The 27,406-nt window shown below is 51.9% G+C and overlaps 1 protein-coding gene across 1 annotated transcript in view; it reads right to left on the bottom strand.

Moving 5' to 3' along the window:
• Window positions 1–27,406, bottom strand: part of LOC147677759 (uncharacterized) — a 774,570-nt gene that overhangs the window by 268,831 nt on the left and 478,333 nt on the right. The gene's annotated exons all lie outside the window — the stretch shown is intronic.

The raw sequence follows: 27,406 nt of genomic DNA, 5'->3' as shown, positions 1-27,406 counted from the left end.
CCCGCAAACACTCCCGCAAACACTCCCGCAAACACTCCCGCAAACACTCAAACACTCCCGCAAACACTCAAACACTCCCGCAAACACTCAAACACTCCCGCAAACACTCAAACACTCCCGCAAACACTCAAACACTCCCGCAAACACTCAAACACTCCCGCAAACACTCACACTCCCACAAACACTCCCGCAAACACTCCCGCAAACACTCAAACACTCCCGCAAATACTCAAACACTCACTCAAACACTCCCGCAAACACGCAAACACTCAAACACTCAAACACTCCCGCAAACACGCAAACACTCAAACACTCCCGCAAACACTCAAACACTCCCGCAAACACTCAAACACTCCCGCAAACACTCAAACACTCCCGCAAACACTCAAACACTCCCGCAAACACTCAAACACTCCCGCAAACACTCAAACACTCCCGCAAACACGCAAACACTCCCGCAAACACTCAAACACGCAAACACTCCCGCAAACACTCAAACACTCAAACACTCAAACACTCCCGCAAACACTCCCGCAAACACTCCCGCAAACACTCCCGCAAACACTCAAACACTCCCGCAAACACTCCCGCAAACACTCAAACACTCCCGCAAACACTCAAACACTCCCGCAAACACTCCCGCAAACACTCAAACACTCCCGCAAACACTCAAACACTCCCGCAAACACTCCCGCAAACACGCAAACACTCAAACACTCCCGCAAACACGCAAACACTCAAACACTCCCGCAAACACTCCCGCAAACACGCAAACACTCCCGCAAACACTCCCGCAAACACTCCCGCAAACACTCCCGCAAACACTCCCGCAAACACTCCCGCAAACACTCCCGCAAACACTCCCGCAAACACTCCCGCAAACACTCAAACACTCAAACACTCCCGCAAACACTCAAACACTCCCACAAACACTCCCGCAAACACGCAAACTCCCGCAAACACTCCCGCAAACACGCAAACACTCCCGCAAACACTCAAACACGCAAACACTCCCGCAAACACTCAAACACTCAAACACTCAAACACTCCCGCAAACACTCCCGCAAACACTCCCGCAAACACTCCCGCAAACACTCAAACACTCCCGCAAACACTCCCGCAAACACTCAAACACTCCCGCAAACACTCAAACACTCCCGCAAACACTCCCGCAAACACTCAAACACTCCCGCAAACACTCAAACACTCCCGCAAACACTCCCGCAAACACGCAAACACTCAAACACTCCCGCAAACACGCAAACACTCAAACACTCCCGCAAACACTCCCGCAAACACGCAAACACTCCCGCAAACACTCCCGCAAACACTCCCGCAAACACTCCCGCAAACACTCCCGCAAACACTCCCGCAAACACTCCCGCAAACACTCAAACACTCAAACACTCAAACACTCCCGCAAACACTCAAACACTCCCACAAACACTCCCGCAAACACGCAAACTCCCGCAAACACTCCCGCAAACACTCCCGCAAACACTCAAACACTCCCGCAAACACTCAAACACTCCCGCAAACACTCAAACACTCCCGCAAACACTCCCACAAACACTCCCACAAACACGCAAACACTCCCGCAGACACTCAAACACTCCCGCAAACACTCCCGCAAACACTCCCGCAAACACGCAAACACTCCCGCAAACACTCCCGCAAACACTCCCGCAAACACTCAAACACTCCCGCAAACACGCAAACACTCAAACACTCCCGCAAACACTCCCGCAAACACGCAAACACTCAAACACTCCCGCAAACACTCCCGCAAACACTCAAACACTCCCGCAAACACTCCCGCAAACACGCAAACACTCCCGCAAACATGCAAACACTCAAACACTCCCGCAAACACGCAAACACTCAAACACTCCCGCAAACACGCCCGCAAACACGCAAACACTCCCGCAAACACTCCCGCAAACACTCCCGCAAACACTCCCGCAAACACTCAAACACTCCCGCAAACACTCAAACACTCCCGCAAACACGCAAACACTCCCGCAAACACTCCCGCAAACACTCAAACACTCCCGCAAACACTCAAACACTCCCGCAAACACTCCCGCAAACACTCCCGCAAACACTCAAACACTCAAACACTTAAACACTCACGCAAACACTCAAACACTCAAACACTCAAACACTCCCGCAAACACTCAAACACTCAAACACTCCCGCAAACACTCAAACACTCAAACACTCCCGCAAACACTCCCGCAAACACTCCCGCAAACACTCCCGCAAACACTCCCGCAAACACTCCCGCAAACACTCCCGCAGACACTCAAACACTCCTGCAAACACTCCCGCAAACACTCCCGCAAACACTCAAACACTCCCGCAAACACTCAAACACTCCCGCAAACACTCCCGCAAACACTCCCGCAAACACTCCCGCAAACACGCAAACACTCAATCACTCCCGCAAACACTCCCGCAAACACTCAAACACTCCCGCAAACACTCAAACACTCCCGCAAACACTCAAACACTCCCGCAAACACGCAAACACTCAAACACTCCCGCAAACACTCAAACACTCCCGCAAACACTCAAACACTCCCGCAAACACTCAAACACTCCCGCAAACACTCAAACACTCAAACACTCAAACACTCCCGCAAACACTCAAACACTCCCGCAAACACTCAAACACTCCCGCAAACACTCCCGCAAACACTCAAACACTCCCGCAAACACTCCCGCAAACACTCAAACACTCAAACACTCCCGCAAACACTCAAACACTCAAACACTTCCGCAAACACTCAAACACTCAAACACTCAAACACTCCCGCAAACACTCAAACACTCCCGCAAACACTCAAACACTCCCGCAAACACTCCCGCAAACACTCAAACACTCCCGCAAACTCTCCCGCAAACACTCAAACACTCCCGCAAACACTCAAACACTCAAACACTCCCGCAAACACTCAAACACTCCCGCAAACACTCAAACACTCAAACACTCCCGCAAACACTCAAACACTCCCGCAAACACTCAAACACTCCCGCAAACACTCAAACACTCAAACACTCCCACAAACACTCAAACACTCCCGCAAACACTCAAACACTCCCGCAAACACTCAAACACTCCCGCAAACACTCCCGCAAACACTCCCGCAAACACTCCCGCAAACACTCCCGCAAACACTCCTGCAAACACTCCCGCAAACACTCCCGCAAACACGCAAACACTCCCACACTCCCGCAAACACGCAAACACTCCCGCAAACACGCAAACACTCCCGCAAACACTCCCACAAACACTCCCGCAAACACTCCCGCAAACACTCAAACACGCAAACACTCAAACACGCAAACACTCCCGCAAACACTCAAACACTCACGCAAACACTCAAACACTCAAACACTCCCGCAAACACGCAAACACTCAAACACTCAAACACTCCCGCAAACACTCAAACACTCCCGCAAACACTCAAACACTCCCGCAAACACTCCCGCAAACACTCCCTCAAACACTCAAACACTCCCGCAAACACGCAAACACTCAAACACTCAAACACTCCCGCAAACACTCAAACACTCCCGCAAACACGCAAACACTCCCGCAAACACTCCCGCAAACACTCAAACACTCCCGCAAACACTCCCGCAAACACTCAAACACTCCCGCAAACACTCAAACACTCCCGCAAACACTCAAACACTCAAACACTCCCGCAAACACTCAAACACTCCCGCAAACACTCCAACACTCCCGCAAACACTCCCGCAAACACGCAAACACTCAAACACTCCCGCAAACACTCAAACACTCCCGCAAACACGCAAACACTCAAACACTCCCGCAAACACTCCCGCAAACACTCAAACACTCCCGCAAACACTCCCGCAAACACTCAAACACTCCCGCAAACACTCCCGCAAACACGCAAACACTCAAACACTCCCCCAAACACGCAAACACTCAAACACTCCCGCAAACACTCCCGCAAACACTCAAACACTCCCGCAAACACGCAAACACTCAAACACTCCCGCAAACACTCAAACACTCCCGCAAACACTCCCGCAAACACTCCCGCAAACACTCCCGCAAACACTCAAACACTCAAACACTCCCGCAAACACTCAAACACTCCCGCAAACACTCAAACACTCCCGCAAACACTCAAACACGCAAACACTCAAACACGCAAACACTCCCGCAAACACTCAAACACTCAAACACTCAAACACTCCCGCAAACACTCCCGCAAACACTCCCGCAAACACTCCCGCAAACACTCCCGCAAACACTCCCGCAAACACTCCAACACTCCAACACTCCAACACTCCAACACTCCAACACTCCAACACTCCAACACTCCAACACTCCAACACTCAAACACTCAAACACTCAAACACTCCCGCAAACACGCAAACACTCAAACACTCCCGCAAACACTCAAACACTCCCGCAAACACTCCCGCAAACACTCCCGCAAACACTCAAACACTCCCGCAAACACTCAAACACTCCCGCAAACACTCAAACACTCCCGCAAACACTCCCGCAAACACTCAAACACTCCCGCAAACACGCAAACACTCCCGCAAACACTCCCTCAAACACGCAAACACTCCCGCAAACACTCCCGCAAACACTCCCGCAAACACTCCCTCAAACACTCAAACACTCAAACACTCAAACACTCAAACACTCCCGCAAACACGCAAACACTCAAACACTCCCGCAAACACTCAAACACTCCCGCAAACACTCCCGCAAACACTCAAACACTCCCGCAAACACGCAAACACTCCCGCAAACACTCCCGCAAACACTCCCGCAAACACTCCCGCAAACACTCAAACACTCAAACACTCCCGCAAACACTCAAACACTCCCGCAAACACTCAAACACTCCTGCAAACACTCCCGCAAACACGCAAACACTCAAACACTCCCGCAAACACTCCCGCAAACACTCAAACACTCCCGCAAACACTCCCTCAAACACTCAAACACTCCCGCAAACACTCCCTCAAACACTCAAACACTCCCGCAAACACTCCCGCAAACACTCCCGCAAACACTCACGCAAACACGCAAACACTCCCGCAAACACTCCCGCAAACACTCAAACACTCCCGCAAACACTTCTGCAAACACGCAAACACTCAAACACTCCGGCAAACACTCAAACACTCCAGCAAACACTCAAACACTCCCGCAAACACTCCCGCAAACACTCCCGCAAACACTCCCGCAAACACTCCCGCAAACACTCAAACACTCAAACACTCAAACACTCCCGCAAACACTCAAACACTCCCGCAAACACTCCCGCAAACACTCAAACACTCCCGCAAACACTCCCGCAAACACTCCCGCAAACACTCCCGCAAACACGCAAACACTCAAACACTCCCGCAAACACTCAAACACTCCCGCAAACACGCAAACACTCCCGCAAACACGCAAACACTCCCGCAAACACTCAAACACTCCCGCAAACACTCCCGCAAACACGCAAACACTCAAACACTCCCGCAAACACTCCCGCAAACACTCCCGCAAACACTCCCGCAAACACTCCCGCAAACACTCCCGCAAACACTCCCGCAAACACTCCCGCAAACACTCCCGCAAACACTCCCGCAAACACTCCCACACTCCCGCAAACACACAAACACTCCCGCAAACACGCAAACACTCCCGCAAACACTCCCGCAAACACTCAAACACTCCTGCAAACACTCCCGCAAACACTCAAACACTCCCGCAAACACTCAAACACTCCCGCAAACACTCAAACACTCCCGCAAACACTCAAACACTCCCGCAAACACTCAAACACTCCCGCAAACACTCCCGCAAACACTCCCGCAAACACGCAAACACTCCCGCAAACACTCCCGCAAACACTCAAACACTCCCGCAAACACTCCCGCAAACACTCAAACACTCCCGCAAACACTCAAACACTCCCGCAAACACTCAAACACTCCCGCAAACACTCCCGCAAACACTCCCGCAAACACGCAAACACTCCCGCAAACACTCCCGCAAACACTCCCGCAAACACTCAAACACTCCCGCAAACACTCAAACACTCCCACAAACACTCCCGCAAACACTCCCGCAAACACTCCCGCAAACACTCCCGCAAACACGCAAACACTCCCGCAAACACTCCCGCAAACACTCAAACACTCCCGCAAACACTCCCGCAAACACGCAAACACTCAAACACTCCCGCAAACACTCCCGCAAACACGCAAACACTCAAACACTCCAGCAAACACTCAAACACTCCCGCAAACACTCCCGCAAACACGCAAACACTCCCGCAAACACTCCAGCAAACACTCAAACACTCCCGCAAACACTCCCGCAAACACGCAAACACTCAAACACTCAAACACTCCTGCAAACACGCCCGCAAACACGCAAACACTCAAACACTCCCGCAAACACTCCCGCAAACACTCAAACACTCCCGAAAACACTCCCGCAAACACTCAAACACTCCCGCAAACACTCCCGCAAACACTCCCGCAAACACTCCCGCAAACACTCCCGCAAACACTCCCGCAAACACGCAAACACTCAAACACTCCCGCAAACACGCAAACACTCAAACACTCAAACACTCCTGCAAACACTCCCGCAAACACGCAAACACTCCCGCAAACACTCCCGCAAACACTCAAACACTCCCGCAAACACTCCCGCAAACACTCCCGCAAACACTCCCGCAAACACTCCCGCAAACACTCCCGCAAACACTCAAACACTCAAACACTCAAACACTCAAACACTCAAACACTCCCGCAAACACTCAAACACTCAAACACTCAAACACGCAAACACGCAAACACGCAAACACTCAAACACTCAAACACTCAAACACTCCCGCAAACACTCAAACACTCCCGCAAACACTCCCGCAAACACTCCCGCAAACACTCAAACACTCCCGCAAACACTCCCGCAAACACTCCCGCAAACACTCCCGCAAACACTCCCGCAAACACTCCCACAAACACTCAAACACTCCCGCAAACACGCAAACACTCAATCACTCCCGCAAACACTCCCGCAAACACTCAAACACTCCCGCAAACACTCAAACACTCCCGCAAACACTCCCGCAAACACTCCCGCAAACACGCAAACACTCAAACACTCCCGCAAACACGCAAACACTCAAACACTCCCGCAAACACTCAAACACTCCCGCAAACACTCAAACACTCCCGCAAACACTCAAACACTCAAACACTCCCGCAAACACTCAAACACTCCCGCAAACACTCCCGCAAACACTCAAACACTCCCGCAAACACTCCCGCAAACACTCCCGCAAACACTCCCGCAAACACTCCTGCAAACACTCCCGCAAACACTCCCGCAAACACGCAAACACTCCCGCAAACACTCAAACACTCCCGCAAACACGTAAACACTCCCGCAAACAAGCAAACACTCCCGCAAACACTCCCGCAAACACTCAAACACGCAAACACTCAAACACGCAAACACTGAAACACGCAAACACTCCCGCAAACACTCAAACACTCCCGCAAACACGCAAACACTCAAACACTCCCGCAAACACTCCCGCAAACACTCAAACACTCCCGCAAACACGCAAACACTCCCGCAAACATGCAAACACTCAAACACTCCCGCAAACACTCCCACAAACACTCAAACACTCAAACACTCCCGCAAACACTCAAACACTCCCGCAAACACTCCCGCAAACACGCAAACACTCCCGCAAACACGCAAACACTCCCGCAAACACTCCCGCAAACACTCAAACACTCCCGCAAACACTCAAACACTCCCGCAAACACTCAAACACTCCCGCAAACACTCAAACACTCCCGCAAACACTCCCGCAAACACTCCCGCAAACACGCAAACACTCCCGCAAACACTCCCGCAAACACGCAAACACTCCCGCAAACACTCCCGCAAACACTCCCGCAAACACTCCCGCAAACACTCCCGCAAACACTCCCGCAAACACTCCCACACTCCCGCAAACACTCCCACACTCCCGCAAACACTCCCACACTCCCGCAAACACTCCCACACTCCCGCAAACACTCCCGCAAACACTCAAACACTCCCGCAAACACTCAAACACTCCCGCAAACACTCCCGCAAACACTCCCACAAACACGCAAACACTCCCGCAGACACTCAAACACTCCCGCAAACACTCTCGCAAACACTCAAACACTCCCGCAAACACTCTCGCAAACACTCCCGCAAACACGCAAACACTCCCGCAAACACTCCCGCAAACACTCCCGCAAACACTCAAACACTCCCGCAAACACTCCCGCAAACACTCAAACACTCAAACACTCCCGCAAACACTCAAACACTCCCGCAAACACTCCCGCAAACACTCCCGCAAACACTCAAACACTCCCGCAAACACTCCCGCAAACACTCAAACACTCAAACACTCCCGCAAACACTCAAACACTCCCGCAAACACTCAAACACTCAAACACTCCCGCAAACACTCCCGCAAACACTCCTGCAAACACTCAAACACTCCCGCAAACACTCCCGCAAACACTCAAACACTCAAACACTCCCGCAAACACTCCCGCAAACACGCAAACACTCCCGCAAACACTCAAACACTCCCGCAAACACTCCCGCAAACACTCAAACACTCCCGCAAACACTCCCGCAAACACTCAAACACTCAAACACTCCCGCAAACACTCAAACACTCCCGCAAACACTCAAACACTCAAACACTCCCGCAAACACTCAAACACTCCCGCAAACACTCAAACACTCAAACACTCCCGCAAACACTCAAACACTCCCGCAAACACTCAAACACTCAAACACTCCCGCAAACACTCAAACACTCCCGCAAACACTCAAACACTCCCGCAAACACTCAAACACTCCCGCAAACACTCAAACACTCAAACACTCCCGCAAACTCAAACACTCCCGCAAACACTCAAACACTCAAACACTCACGCAAACACTCAAACACTCAAACACTCCCGCAAACACTCAAACACTCCCGCAAACACTCAAACACTCCCGCAAACACTCCCGCAAACACTCAAACACTCCCGCAAACACTCAAACACTCCCGCAAACACTCAAACACTCCCACAAACACGCAAACACTCCCGCAAACACGCAAACACTCAAACACTCCCGCAAACACTCCCGCAAACACGCAAACACTCAAACACTCCCGCAAACACGCAAACACTCAAACACTCCCGCAAACACTCAAACACTCCCGCAAACACTCAAACACTCCCGCAAACACGCAAACACGCAAACACGCAAACCCGCAAACACTCCCGCAAACACTCCCGCAAACACTCCCGCAAACACTCCCGCAAACACTCCCGCAAACACTCCCGCAAACACTCCCGCAAACACTCCCGCAAACACTCAAACACTCCCGCAAACACGCAAACACTCAAACACTCCCGCAAACACTCCCGCAAACACGCAAACACTCAAACACTCCCGCAAACACTCCCGCAAACACTCAAACACTCCCGCAAACACTCCCGCAAACACGCAAACACTCCCGCAAACATGCAAACACTCAAACACTCCCGCAAACACGCAAACACTCAAACACTCCCGCAAACACGCCCGCAAACACGCAAACACTCCCGCAAACACTCCCGCAAACACTCCCGCAAACACTCCCGCAAACACTCAAACACTCCCGCAAACACTCAAACACTCCCGCAAACACTCAAACACTCCCGCAAACACTCCCGCAAACACTCCCGCAAACACTCAAACACTCCCGCAAACACTCAAACACTCCCGCAAACACTCCCGCAAACACTCCCGCAAACACTCAAACACTCAAACACTTAAACACTCACGCAAACACTCAAACACTCAAACACTCAAACACTCCCGCAAACACTCAAACACTCAAACACTCCCGCAAACACTCAAACACTCAAACACTCCCGCAAACACTCCCGCAAACACTCCCGCAAACACTCCCGCAAACACTCCCGCAAACACTCCCGCAAACACTCCCGCAAACACTCCCGCAGACACTCAAACACTCCCGCAAACACTCCCGCAAACACTCCCGCAAACACTCAAACACTCCCGCAAACACTCAAACACTCCCGCAAACACTCCCGCAAACACTCCCGCAAACACTCCCGCAAACACGCAAACACTCAATCACTCCCGCAAACACTCCCGCAAACACTCAAACACTCCCGCAAACACTCAAACACTCCCGCAAACACGCAAACACTCAAACACTCCCGCAAACACTCAAACACTCCCGCAAACACTCCCGCAAACACTCAAACACTCCCGCAAACACTCCCGCAAACACTCCCGCAAACACTCCCGCAAACACTCCTGCAAACACTCCCGCAAACACTCCCGCAAACACGCAAACACTCCCGCAAACACTCAAACACTCCCGCAAACACGTAAACACTCCCGCAAACAAGCAAACACTCCCGCAAACACTCCCGCAAACACTCAAACACGCAAACACTCAAACACGCAAACACTGAAACACGCAAACACTCCCGCAAACACTCAAACACTCCCGCAAACACGCAAACACTCAAACACTCCCGCAAACACTCCCGCAAACACTCAAACACTCCCGCAAACACGCAAACACTCCCGCAAACATGCAAACACTCAAACACTCCCGCAAACACTCCCACAAACACTCAAACACTCAAACACTCCCGCAAACACTCAAACACTCCCGCAAACACTCCCGCAAACACGCAAACACTCCCGCAAACACGCAAACACTCCCGCAAACACTCCCGCAAACACTCAAACACTCCCGCAAACACTCAAACACTCCCGCAAACACTCAAACACTCCCGCAAACACTCAAACACTCCCGCAAACACTCAAACACTCCCGCAAACACTCCCGCAAACACTCCCGCAAACACGCAAACACTCCCGCAAACACTCCCGCAAACACGCAAACACTCCCGCAAACACTCCCGCAAACACTCCCGCAAACACTCCCGCAAACACTCCCGCAAACACTCCCGCAAACACTCCCACACTCCCGCAAACACTCCCACACTCCCGCAAACACTCCCACACTCCCGCAAACACTCCCACACTCCCGCAAACACTCCCGCAAACACTCAAACACTCCCGCAAACACTCAAACACTCCCGCAAACACTCCCGCAAACACTCCCACAAACACGCAAACACTCCCGCAGACACTCAAACACTCCCGCAAACACTCTCGCAAACACTCAAACACTCCCGCAAACACTCTCGCAAACACTCCCGCAAACACGCAAACACTCCCGCAAACACTCCCGCAAACACTCCCGCAAACACTCAAACACTCCCGCAAACACTCCCGCAAACACTCAAACACTCCCGCAAACACTCCCGCAAACACTCAAACACTCCCGCAAACACTCCCGCAAACACTCAAACACTCCCGCAAACACTCCCGCAAACACTCCCGCAAACACTCCCGCAAACACTCAAACACTCCCGCAAACACTCCCGCAAACACTCAAACACTCAAACACTCCCGCAAACACTCAAACACTCCCGCAAACACTCCCGCAAACACTCCTGCAAACACTCAAACACTCCCGCAAACACTCCCGCAAACACTCAAACACTCAAACACTCCCGCAAACACTCCCGCAAACACGCAAACACTCCCGCAAACACTCAAACACTCCCGCAAACACTCCCGCAAACACTCAAACACTCCCGCAAACACTCCCGCAAACACTCAAACACTCAAACACTCCCGCAAACACTCAAACACTCCCGCAAACACTCAAACACTCAAACACTCCCGCAAACACTCAAACACTCCCGCAAACACTCAAACACTCAAACACTCCCGCAAACACTCAAACACTCCCGCAAACACTCAAACACTCCCGCAAACACTCAAACACTCAAACACTCCCGCAAACACTCAAACACTCCCGCAAACACTCAAACACTCCCGCAAACACTCAAACACTCCCGCAAACACTCAAACACTCAAACACTCCCGCAAACTCAAACACTCCCGCAAACACTCAAACACTCAAACACTCACGCAAACACTCAAACACTCAAACACTCCCGCAAACACTCAAACACTCCCGCAAACACTCAAACACTCCCGCAAACACTCCCGCAAACACTCAAACACTCCCGCAAACACTCAAACACTCCCGCAAACACTCAAACACTCCCACAAACACGCAAACACTCCCGCAAACACGCAAACACTCAAACACTCCCGCAAACACTCCCGCAAACACGCAAACACTCAAACACTCCCGCAAACACGCAAACACTCAAACACTCCCGCAAACACTCAAACACTCCCGCAAACACTCAAACACTCCCGCAAACACGCAAACACGCAAACACGCAAACCCGCAAACACTCCCGCAAACACTCCCGCAAACACTCCCGCAAACACTCCCGCAAACACTCCCGCAAACACTCCCGCAAACACTCCCGCAAACACTCCCGCAAACACTCAAACACTCCCGCAAACACGCAAACACTCAAACACTCCCGCAAACACTCCCGCAAACACGCAAACACTCAAACACTCCCGCAAACACTCCCGCAAACACTCAAACACTCCCGCAAACACTCCCGCAAACACGCAAACACTCCCGCAAACATGCAAACACTCAAACACTCCCGCAAACACGCAAACACTCAAACACTCCCGCAAACACGCCCGCAAACACGCAAACACTCCCGCAAACACTCCCGCAAACACTCCCGCAAACACTCCCGCAAACACTCAAACACTCCCGCAAACACTCAAACACTCCCGCAAACACTCAAACACTCCCGCAAACACTCCCGCAAACACTCCCGCAAACACTCAAACACTCCCGCAAACACTCAAACACTCCCGCAAACACTCCCGCAAACACTCCCGCAAACACTCAAACACTCAAACACTTAAACACTCACGCAAACACTCAAACACTCAAACACTCAAACACTCCCGCAAACACTCAAACACTCAAACACTCCCGCAAACACTCAAACACTCAAACACTCCCGCAAACACTCCCGCAAACACTCCCGCAAACACTCCCGCAAACACTCCCGCAAACACTCCCGCAAACACTCCCGCAAACACTCCCGCAGACACTCAAACACTCCCGCAAACACTCCCGCAAACACTCCCGCAAACACTCAAACACTCCCGCAAACACTCAAACACTCCCGCAAACACTCCCGCAAACACTCCCGCAAACACTCCCGCAAACACGCAAACACTCAATCACTCCCGCAAACACTCCCGCAAACACTCAAACACTCCCGCAAACACTCAAACACTCCCGCAAACACGCAAACACTCAAACACTCCCGCAAACACTCAAACACTCCCGCAAACACTCAAACACTCAAACACTCCCGCAAACACTCAAACACTCCCGCAAACACTCAAACACTCCCGCAAACACTCCCGCAAACACTCAAACACTCCCGCAAACACTCCCGCAAACACTCAAACACTCAAACACTCCCGCAAACACTCAAACACTCAAACACTTCCGCAAACACTCAAACACTCAAACACTCAAACACTCCCGCAAACACTCAAACACTCCCGCAAACACTCAAACACTCCCGCAAACACTCCCGCAAACACTCAAACACTCCCGCAAACTCTCCCGCAAACACTCAAACACTCCCGCAAACACTCAAACACTCAAACACTCCCGCAAACACTCAAACACTCCCGCAAACACTCAAACACTCAAACACTCCCGCAAACACTCAAACACTCAAACACTCCCACAAACACTCAAACACTCCCGCAAACACTCAAACACTCCCGCAAACACTCAAACACTCCCGCAAACACTCCCGCAAACACTCCCGCAAACACTCCCGCAAACACTCCCGCAAACACTCCTGCAAACACTCCCGCAAACACTCCCGCAAACACGCAAACACTCCCACACTCCCGCAAACACGCAAACACTCCCGCAAACACGCAAACACTCCCGCAAACACGCAAACACTCCCGCAAACACTCCCACAAACACTCCCGCAAACACTCCCGCAAACACTCAAACACGCAAACACTCAAACACGCAAACACTCCCGCAAACACTCAAACACTCACGCAAACACTCAAACACTCAAACACTCCCGCAAACACGCAAACACTCAAACACTCAAACACTCCCGCAAACACTCAAACACTCCCGCAAACACTCAAACACTCCCGCAAACACTCCCGCAAACACTCCCGCAAACACTCCCGCAAACACTCCCTCAAACACTCAAACACTCCCGCAAACACGCAAACACTCAAACACTCAAACACTCCCGCAAACACTCAAACACTCCCGCAAACACGCAAACACTCCCGCAAACACTCCCGCAAACACTCAAACACTCCCGCAAACACTCCCGCAAACACTCAAACACTCCCGCAAACACTCAAACACTCCCGCAAACACTCAAACACTCAAACACTCCCGCAAACACTCAAACACTCAAACACTCCCGCAAACACTCAAACACTCCCGCAAACACTCCAACACTCCCGCAAACACTCCCGCAAACACGCAAACACTCAAACACTCCCGCAAACACTCAAACACTCCCGCAAACACGCAAACACTCAAACACTCCCGCAAACACTCCCGCAAACACTCAAACACTCCCGCAAACACTCCCGCAAACACTCAAACACTCCCGCAAACACTCCCGCAAACACGCAAACACTCAAACACTCCCCCAAACACTCAAACACTCCCGCAAACACTCCCGCAAACACTCAAACACTCCCGCAAACACGCAAACACTCAAACACTCCCGCAAACACTCAAACACTCCCGCAAACACTCCCGCAAACACTCCCGCAAACACTCCCGCAAACACTCAAACACTCAAACACTCCCGCAAACACTCAAACACTCCCGCAAACACTCAAACACTCCCGCAAACACTCAAACACGCAAACACTCAAACACGCAAACACTCCCGCAAACACTCAAACACTCAAACACTCAAACACTCCCGCAAACACTCCCGCAAACACTCCCGCAAACACTCCCGCAAACACTCCAACACTCCAACACTCCAACACTCCAACACTCCAACACTCCAACACTCCAACACTCCAACACTCAAACACTCAAACACTCCCGCAAACACGCAAACACTCAAACACTCCCGCAAACACTCCCGCAAACACTCCCGCAAACACTCAAACACTCCCGCAAACACTCAAACACTCCCGCAAACACTCAAACACTCCCGCAAACACTCAAACACTCCCGCAAACACTCCCGCAAACACTCAAACACTCCCGCAAACACGCAAACACTCCCGCAAACACTCCCTCAAACACGCAAACACTCAAACACTCAAACACTCCCGCAAACACACTCCCGCAAACACGCAAACACTCCCGCAAACACTCCCGCAAACACTCCCGCAAACACTCCCTCAAACACTCAAACACTCAAACACTCAAACACTCAAACACTCCCGCAAACACGCAAACACTCAAACACTCCCGCAAACACTCAAACACTCCCGCAAACACTCCCGCAAACACTCAAACACTCCCGCAAACACGCAAACACTCCCGCAAACACTCCCGCAAACACTCCCGCAAACACTCCCGCAAACACTCAAACACTCAAACACTCCCGCAAACACTCAAACACTCCCGCAAACACTCAAACACTCCTGCAAACACTCCCGCAAACACGCAAACACTCAAACACTCCCGCAAACACTCCCGCAAACACTCAAACACTCCCGCAAACACTCCCTCAAACACTCAAACACTCAAACACTCCCGCAAACACTCCCTCAAACACTCAAACACTCAAACACTCCCGCAAACACTCCCGCAAACACTCCCGCAAACACTCACGCAAACACGCAAACACTCCCGCAAACACTCCCGCAAACACTCAAACACTCCCGCAAACACTCAAACACTCCCGCAAACACTCAAACACGCAAACACTCAAACACGCAAACACTCCCGCAAACACTCAAACACTCAAACACTCAAACACTCCCGCAAACACTCCCGCAAACACTCCCGCAAACACTCCCGCAAACACTCCAACACTCCAACACTCAAACACTCCCGCAAACACTTCTGCAAACACGCAAACACTCAAACACTCCGGCAAACACTCAAACACTCCAGCAAACACTCAAACACTCCCGCAAACACTCCCGCAAACACTCCCGCAAACACTCCCGCAAACACTCCCGCAAACACTCAAACACTCAAACACTCAAACACTCCCGCAAACACTCAAACACTCCCGCAAACACTCCCGCAAACACTCCCGCAAACACTCCCGCAAACACTCCCGCAAACACTCCCGCAAACACTCCCGCAAACACGCAAACACTCAAACACTCCCGCAAACACGCAAACACTCCCGCAAACACTCAAACACTCCCGCAAACACTCCCGCAAACACGCAAACACTCAAACACTCCCGCAAACACTCCCGCAAACACTCCCGCAAACACTCCCGCAAACACTCCCGCAAACACTCCCGCAAACACTCCCGCAAACACTCCCGCAAACACTCCCGCAAACACTCCCACACTCCCGCAAACACTCCCGCAAACACTCCCACACTCCCGCAAACACTCCCGCAAACACTCCCACACTCCCGCAAACACGCAAACACTCCCGCAAACACTCAAACACTCAAACACTCCCGCAAACACTCAAACACTCCCGCAAACACTCCCGCAAACACGCAAACACTCCCGCAAACACTCAAACACTCCCGCAAACACTCCCGCAAACACTCAAACACTCCCGCAAACACACAAACACTCCCGCAAACACACAAACACTCCCGCAAACACTCCCGCAAACACTCAAACACTCCTGCAAACACTCCCGCAAACACTCAAACACTCCCGCAAACACTCAAACACTCCCGCAAACACTCAAACACTCCCGCAAACACTCAAACACTCCCGCAAACACTCAAACACTCCCGCAAACACTCCCGCAAACACGCAAACACTCCCGCAAACACTCCCGCAAACACTCCCGCAAACACTCAAACACTCCCGCAAACACTCCCGCAAACACTCAAACACTCCCGCAAACACTCAAACACTCCCGCAAACACTCAAACACTCCCGCAAACACTCCCGCAAACACTCCCGCAAACACTCCCGCAAACACTCCCGCAAACACTCCCGCAAACACGCAAACACTCCCGCAAACACTCCCGCAAACACTCCCGCAAACACTCAAACACTCCCGCAAACACTCAAACACTCCCACAAACACTCCCGCAAACACTCCCGCAAACACTCCCGCAAACACGCAAACACTCCCGCAAACACTCCCGCAAACACTCAAACACTCCCGCAAACACTCCCGCAAACACGCAAACACTCAAACACTCCCGCAAACACTCCCGCAAACACGCAAACACTCAAACACTCCCGCAAACACTCAAACACTCCCGCAAACACGCAAACACTCCCGCAAACACTCCAGCAAACACTCAAACACTCCCGCAAACACTCCCGCAAACACGCAAACACTCAAACACGCAAACACTCAAACACTCCTGCAAACACGCCCGCAAACACGCAAACACTCAAACACTCCCGCAAACACTCCCGCAAACACTCAAACACTCCCGAAAACACTCCCGCAAACACTCAAACACTCCCGCAAACACTCCCGCAAACACTCCCGCAAACACTCCCGCAAACACGCAAACACTCAAACACTCCCGCAAACACGCAAACACTCAAACACTCAAACACTCCTGCAAACACTCCCGCAAACACGCAAACACTCCCGCAAACACTCCCGCAAACACTCAAACACTCCCGCAAACACTCCCGCAAACACTCCCGCAAACACTCCCGCAAACACTCCCGCAAACACTCAAACACTCAAACACTCAAACACTCAAACACTCAAACACTCCCGCAAACACTCAAACACTCAAACACGCAAACACGCAAACACTCAAACACTCAAACACTCCCGCAAACACTCAAACACTCCCGCAAACACTCCCGCAAACACTCCCGCAAACACTCAAACACTCCCGCAAACACTCCCGCAAACACTCCCGCAAACACTCCCGCAAACACTCCCGCAAACACGCAAACACTCAATCACTCCCGCAAACACTCCTGCAAACACTCAAACACTCCCGCAAACACTCAAACACTCCCGCAAACACTCCCGCAAACACGCAAACACTCAAACACTCCCGCAAACACGCAAACACTCAAACACTCCCGCAAACACTCAAACACTCCCGCAAACACTCAAACACTCCCGCAAACACTCAAACACTCCCGCAAACACTCAAACACTCCCGCAAACACTCCCGCAAACACTCAAACACTCCCGCAAACACTCCCGCAAACACTCAAACACTCCCGCAAACACTCCCACAAACACTCAAACACTCCCGCAAACACTCAAACACTCCCGCAAACACTCCCACAAACACTCAAACACTTCCGCAAACACTCAAACACTCAAACACTCCCGCAAACACTCAAACACTCCCGCAAACACTCAAACACTCCCGCAAACACTCCCGCAAACACTCCCGCAAACACTCAAACACTCAAACACTCCCACAAACACTCAAACACTCAAACACTCCCGCAAACACTCCGCAAACACTCAAACACTCCCGCAAACACTCAAACACTCAAACACTCCCACAAACACTCAAACACTCCCGCAAACACTCAAACACTCCCGCAAACACTCAAACACTCCCGCAAACACTCAAACACTCCCGCAAACACTCCCGCAAACACTCCCGCAAACACTCCCGCAAACACTCCTGCAAACACTCCCAACACTCCCGCAAACACTCCCGCAAACACTCCCGCAAACACTCCCGCAAACACTCCTGCAAACACTCCCGCAAACACTCCCGCAAACACGCAAACACTCCCGCAAACACTCAAACACTCCCGCAAACACGTAAACACTCCCGCAAACAAGCAAACACTCCCGCAAACACTCCCGCAAACACTCAAACACGCAAACACGCAAACACTGAAACACGCAAACACTCCCGCAAACACTCAAACACTCCCGCAAACACGCAAACACTCAAACACTCCCGCAAACACTCCCGCAAACACTCAAACACTCCCGCAAACACGCAAACACTCCCGCAAACATGCAAACACTCAAACACTCCCGCAAACACTCCCACAAACACTCAAACACTCAAACACTCCCGCAAACACTCAAACACTCCCGCAAACACTCCCGCAAACACGCAAACACTCCCGCAAACACGCAAACACTCCCGCAAACACTCCCGCAAACACTCAAACACTCCCGCAAACACTCAAACACTCCCGCAAACACTCAAACACTCCCGCAAACACTCAAACACTCCCGCAAACACTCAAACACTCCCGCAAACACGCAAACACTCCCGCAAACACTCCCGCAAACACGCAAACACTCCCGCAAACACGCAAACACTCCCGCAAACACGCAAACACTCCCGCAAACACTCCCGCAAACACTCCCGCAAACACTCCCGCAAACACTCCCGCAAACACTCCCGCAAACACTCCCGCAAACACTCCCACACTCCCGCAAACACTCCCACACTCCCGCAAACACTCCCACACTCCCGCAAACACTCCCACACTCCCGCAAACACTCCCGCAAACACTCAAACACTCCCGCAAACACTCAAACACTCCCGCAAACACTCCCGCAAACACTCCCACAAACACGCAAACACTCCCGCAGACACTCAAACACTCCCGCAAACACTCTCGCAAACACTCCCACACTCCCGCAAACACTCCCACACTCCCGCAAACACTCCCACACTCCCGCAAACACTCCCGCAAACACTCAAACACTCCCGCAAACACTCAAACACTCCCGCAAACACTCCCGCAAACACTCCCACAAACACTCAAACACTCCCGCAGACACTCAAACACTCCCGCAAACACTCTCGCAAACACTCAAACACTCCCGCAAACACTCCCGCAAACACTCAAACACTCAAACACTCCCGCAAACACTCAAACACTCCCGCAAACACTCCCGCAAACACTCCCGCAAACACTCAAACACTCCCGCAAACACTCCCGCAAACACTCAAACACTCAAACACTCCCGCAAACACTCAAACACTCCCGCAAACACTCAAACACTCAAACACTCCCGCAAACACTCCCGCAAACACTCCTGCAAACACTCAAACACTCCCGCAAACACTCCCGCAAACACTCAAACACTCAAACACTCCCGCAAACACTCCCGCAAACACGCAAACACTCCCGCAAACACTCAAACACTCCCGCAAACACTCCCGCAAACACTCAAACACTCCCGCAAACACTCCCGCAAACACTCAAACACTCAAACACTCCCGCAAACACTCAAACACTCCCGCAAACACTCAAACACTCAAACACTCCCGCAAACACTCAAACACTCCCGCAAACACTCAAACACTCAAACACTCCCGCAAACACTCAAACACTCCCGCAAACACTCAAACACTCCCGCAAACACTCAAACACTCAAACACTCCCGCAAACACTCAAACACTCCCGCAAACACTCAAACACTCCCGCAAACACTCAAACACTCCCGCAAACACTCAAACACTCCCGCAAACACTCAAACACTCCCGCAAACTCAAACACTCCCGCAAACACTCAAACACTCAAACACTCACGCAAACACTCAAACACTCAAACACTCCCGCAAACACTCAAACACTCCCGCAAACACTCAAACACTCCCGCAAACACTCCCGCAAACACTCAAACACTCCCGCAAACACTCAAACACTCCCACAAACACGCAAACACTCCCGCAAACACGCAAACACTCAAACACTCCCGCAAACACTCCCGCAAACACGCAAACACTCAAACACTCCCGCAAACACTCAAACACTCCCGCAAACACTCAAACACTCCCGCAAACACTCAAACACTCCCGCAAACACGCAAACACGCAAACACGCAAACACTCCCGCAAACACTCCCGCAAACACTCCCGCAAACACTCCCGCAAACACTCCCGCAAACACTCCCGCAAACACTCCCGCAAACACTCCCGCAAACACTCCCGCAAACACTCCCGCAAACACTCCCGCAAACACTCCCGCAAACACTCCCACACTCCAACACTCCAACACTCCAACACTCAAACACTCCCGCAAACACTCAAACACGCAAACACTCAAACACTCAAACACTCCCGCAAACACTCCCGCAAACACTCAAACACTCCCGCAAACACTCAAACACTCCCGCAAACACTCAAACACTCCCGCAAACACGCAAACACTCAAACACTCCCGCAAACTCAAACACTCCCGCAAACACTCAAACACTCAAACACTCCCGCAAACACGCAAACACTCAAACACTCCCGCAAACACTCAAACACTCAAACACTCCCGCAAACACTCAAACACTCCCGCAAACACGCAAACACTCAAACACTCCCGCAAACACTCAAACACTCCCGCAAACACTCAAACACTCCCGCAAACACTCAAACACTCCCGCAAACACTCAAACACTCCCGCAAACACTCAAACACTCCCGCAAACACTCAAACACTCCCGCAAACACTCAATCACTCCCGCAAACACTCAATCACTCCCTCAAACACTCCCGCAAACACTCAAACACTCCCGCAAACACGCAAACACTCCCGCAAACACGCAAACACGCAAACACTCAAACACTCCCGCAAACACGCAAACACTCACGCAAACACGCAAACACGCAAACACGCAAACACTCCCGCAAACACTCCCGCAAACACTCAAACACTCCCGCAAACACTCAAACACTCCCGCAAACACTCAAACACTCCCGCAAACACTCAAACACTCCTGCAAACACTCCCGCAAACACTCAAACACTCCCGCAAACACGCAAACACGCAAACACTCCCGCAAACACTCCCGCAAACACTCACGCAAACACTCACGCAAACACTCAAACACTCCCGCAAACACTCCCGCAAACACTCCCGCAAACACTCCCGCAAACACTCCCGCAAACACTCCCGCAAACACTCCCGCAAACACTCCCGCAAACACTCCCGCAAACACTCCTTCAAACACTCCCGCAAACACTCCCACACTCCCACACTCCCACATTCCCACACTCCCACATTCACTCAAACACTCAAACACTCCCGCAAACACGCAAACACTCAAACACTCAAACACTCAAACACTCCCGCAAACACTCAAACACTCAAACACTCAAACACTCCCGCAAACACTCAAACACTCAAACACTCAAACACTCCCGCAAACACTCAAACACTCCCGCAAACACTCAAACACTCCCTCAAACACTCCCGCAAACACGCAAACACGCCCGCAAACACTCCCGCAAACACGCAAACACTCAAACACTCCCGCAAACACTCAAACACTCCCGCAAACACTCCCGCAAACACTCCCGCAAACACTCCCGCAAACACTCCCGCAAACACTCCCGCAAACACTCCCGCAAACACTCAAACACGCAAACACTCCCGCAAACACTCAAACACTCCCGCAAACACTCAAACACTCCCGCAAACACTCCCGCAAACACGCAAACACTCAAACACTCCCGCAAACACTCAAACACTCCCGCAAACACTCCTGCAAACACTCAAACACTCCCGCAAACACTCCTGCAAACACTCAAACACTCCCGCAAACACTCCCGCAAACACTCAAACACTCCCGCAAACACTCCTGCAAACACTCAAACACTCCCGCAAACACTCCCGCAAACACTCCCGCAAACACTCAAACACTCCCGCAAACACTCCCGCAAACACGCAAACACGCAAACACTCAAACACTCCCGCAAACACTCAAACACTCCCGCAAACAAACACTCCCGCAAACACGCAAACACTCCCGCAAACACTCAAACACTCCCGCAAACACTCAAACACTCCCGCAAACACTCAAACACTCCCGCAAACACTCAAACACTCCCGCAAACACTCAAACACTCCCGCAAACACTCAAACACTCCCGCAAACACTCCCGCAAACACTCAAACACTCCCGCAAACACTCAAACACTCCCGCAAACACTCAAACACTCCCGCAAACACTCCCGCAAACACTCCCGCAAACACTCCCGCAAACACTCCCGCAAACACGCAAACACTCAAACACTCCCGCAAACACGCAAACACTCAAACACTCCCGCAAACACTCCCGCAAACACTCCCGCAAACACTCAAACACTCCCGCAAACACGCAAACACTCAAACACTCCCGCAAACACTCAAACACTCCCGCAAACACTCAAACACTCCCGCAAACACTCAAACACTCCCGCAAACACTCAAACACTCCCGCAAACACTCCCGCAAACACGCAAACACTCCCGCAAACACTCCCGCAAACACGCAAACACTCCCGCAAACACTCCCACAAACACGCAAACACTCCCGCAAACACGCAAACACTCCCGCAAACACTCCCGCAAACACTCCCGCAAACACTCCCGCAAACACTCCCACACTCCCGCAAACACTCCCACAAACACGCAAACACTCCCGCAGACACTCAAACACTCCCGCAAACACTCCCGCAAACACTCCCGCAATCACGCAAACACTCCCGCAAACACTCCCGCAAACACTCCTGCAAACACTCAAACACTCCCGCAAACACTCCCGCAAACACTCAAACACTCAAACACTCCCGCAAACACTCCTGCAAACACTCAAACACTCCCGCAAACACTCAAACACTCCCGCAAACACTCAAACACTCCCGCAAACACTCCCGCAAACACTCAAACACTCCCGCAAACACTCCCGCAAACACGCAAACACTCCCGCAAACACGCAAACACTCAAACACTCCCGCAAACACGCAAACACTCAAACACTCCCGCAAACACGCCCGCAAACACTCCCGCAAACACTCCCGCAAACACTCAAACACTCCCGCAAACACTCCCGCAAACACGCAAACACTCAAACACTCCCGCAAACACTCCCGCAAACACTCCCGCAAACACTCAAACACTCCCGCAAACACTCCCGCAAACACGCAAACACTCAAACACTCCCGCAAACACGCAAACACTCAAACACTCAAACACTCCCGCAAACACTCCCGCAAACACGCAAACACTCCCGCAAACACTCAAACACTCCCGCAAACACTCCCGCAAACACTCCCGCAAACACTCCCGCAAACACTCAAACACTCAAACACTTAAACACTCCCGCAAACACGCAAACACTCAAACACTCCCGCAAACACTCCCGCAAACACTCCCGCAAACACTCAAACACTCCCGCAAACACGCAAACACTCAAACACTCCCGCAAACACTCAAACACTCCCGCAAACACTCCCGCAAACACTCCCGCAAACACTCAAACACTCAAACACTCAAACACTCCCGCAAACACTCAAACACTCCCGCAAACACTCAAACACTCAAACACTCAAACACTCCCGCAAACACTCAAACACTCCCGCAAACACTCAAACACGCAAACACTCAAACACGCAAACACTCCCGCAAACACTCAAACACTCAAACACTCAAACACTCAAACACTCCCGCAAACACTCCCGCAAACACTCCCGCAAACACTCCCGCAAACACTCCCGCAAACACTCCCGCAAACACTCCCGCAAACACTCCCGCCAACACTCCAACACTCAAACACTCAAACACTCAAACACTCAAACACTCAAACACTCAAACACTCCCGCAAACACGCAAACACTCAAACACTCCCGCAAACACTCCCGCAAACACTCCCGCAAACACTCCCGCAAACACTCAAACACTCCCGCAAACACTCCCGCAAACACTCAAACACTCAAACACTCCCGCAAACACTCAAACACTCCCGCAAACACTCAAACACTCCCGCAAACACTCCCGCAAACACTCAAACACTCCCGCAAACACGCAAACACTCCCGCAAACACTCCCTCAAACACGCAAACACTCAAACACTCAAACACTCCCGCAAACACTCCCGCAAACACGCAAACACTCCCGCAAACACTCCCGCAAACACTCCCGCAAACACTCCCGCAAACACTCCCTCAAACACTCAAACACTCAAACACTCAAACACTCAAACACTCCCGCAAACACGCAAACACTCCCGCAAACACTCCTGCAAACACTCAAACACTCCCGCAAACACTCAAACACTCCCGCAAACACTCCCGCAAACACTCAAACACTCCCGCAAACACTCCCGCAAACACGCAAACACTCCCGCAAACACTCCCGCAAACACTCCCGCAAACACTCAAACACTCCCGCAAACACTCCCGCAAACACTCAAACACTCAAACACTCCCGCAAACACTCAAACACTCCCGCAAACACTCAAACACTCCTGCAAACACTCCCGCAAACACTCAAACACTCCCGCAAACACTCCCGCAAACACTCAAACACTCCCGCAAACAGTCCCTCAAACACTCAAACACTCAAACACTCCCGCAAACACTCCCTCAAACACTCAAACACTCCCGCAAACACTCACGCAAACACGCAAACACTCCCGCAAACACTCCCGCAAACAATCAAACACTCCCGCAAACACTTCTGCAAACACGCAAACACTCAAACACTCCCGCAAACACTCAAACACTCCAGCAAACACTCAAACACTCCCGCAAACACTCCCGCAAACACTCCCGCAAACACTCCCGCAAACACTCCCGCAAACACTCAAACACTCAAACACTCCCGCAAACACTCAAACACTCCCGCAAACACTCCCGCAAACACTCAAACACTCCCGCAAACACTCCCGCAAACACTCCCGCAAACACGCAAACACTCCCGCAAACACGCAAACACTCAAACACTCCCGCAAACACGCAAACACTCCCGCAAACACGCAAACACTCCCGCAAACACGCAAACACTCCCGCAAACACTCAAACACTCCCGCAAACACTCAAACACTCCCGCAAACACTCCCGCAAACACTCAAACACTCCCGCAAACACGCAAACACTCAAACACTCCCGCAAACACTCCCGCAAACACTCCCGCAAACACTCCCGCAAACACTCCCGCAAACACTCCCGCAAACACTCCCGCAAACACTCAAACACTCCCGCAAACACTCAAACACTCCCGCAAACACTCAAACACTCAAACACTCCCGCAAACACTCCCGCAAACACGCAAACACTCCCGCAAACACTCGAACACTCCCGCAAACACTCGAACACTCCCGCAAACACTCCCGCAAACACTCAAACACTCCCGCAAACACTCCCGCAAACACTCAAACACTCCCGCAAACACTCAAACACTCAAACACTCCCGCAAACACTCCCGCAAACACTCCCGCAAACACTCAAACACTCCCGCAAACACTCCCGCAAACACTCAAACACTCCCGCAGACACGCAAACACTCCCGCAAACACTCCCGCAAACACTCCCGCAAACACTCAAACACTCCCGCAAACACTCCCGCAAACACTCCCGCAAACACGCAAACACTCAATCACTCCCGCAAACACTCCCGCACACACGCAAACACTCAAACACTCCCGCAAACACTCCCGCAAACACGCAAACACTCAAACACTCCCGCAAACACTCAAACACTCCCGCAAACACTCAAACACTCCCGCAAACACTCCCGCAAACACTCCCGCAAACACTCAAACACTCCCGCAAACACTCCCGCAAACACTCAAACACTCAAACACTCCCTCAAACACTCAAACACTCCCGCAAACACTCCAACACACAAACACTCCCGCAAACACTCCCGCAAACACTCCCGCAAACACTCCCGCAAACACTCAAACACTCAAACACTCCCGCAAACACTCCCGCAAACACTCAAACACTCCCGCAAACACTCAAACACTCCCGCAAACACTCCCGCAAACACTCAAACACTCCCGCAAACACTCAAACAATCCCGCAAACACTCAAACACTCCCGCAAACACTCAAACACTCCCGCAAACACTCAAACACTCAAACACTCCCGCAAACACTCCCGCAAACACTCAAACACTCCCGCAAACACTCCCGCAAACACTCAAACACTCCCGCAAACACTCAAACACTCCCGCAAACACTCAAACACTCCCGCAAACACTCAAACACTCCCGCAAACACTCAAACACTCAAACACTCCCGCAAACACTCCCGCAAACACTCAAACACTCCCGCAAACACGCAAACACTCAAACACTCCCGCAAACACTCCCACAAACACTCCCGCAAACACTCAAACACTCCCGCAAACACTCCCGCAAACACTCAAATACTCAAACACTCCCGCAAACACTCAAACACTCAAACACTCAAACACTCCCGCAAACACTCCCGCAAACACTCCCGCA

Source organism: Lissotriton vulgaris, chromosome 12 (assembly GCF_964263255.1).
Source record: "Lissotriton vulgaris chromosome 12, aLisVul1.2, whole genome shotgun sequence".
NCBI lineage: Eukaryota > Metazoa > Chordata > Amphibia > Caudata > Salamandridae > Lissotriton > Lissotriton vulgaris.
This window is presented reverse-complemented; position numbering and strand designations above follow the sequence as displayed.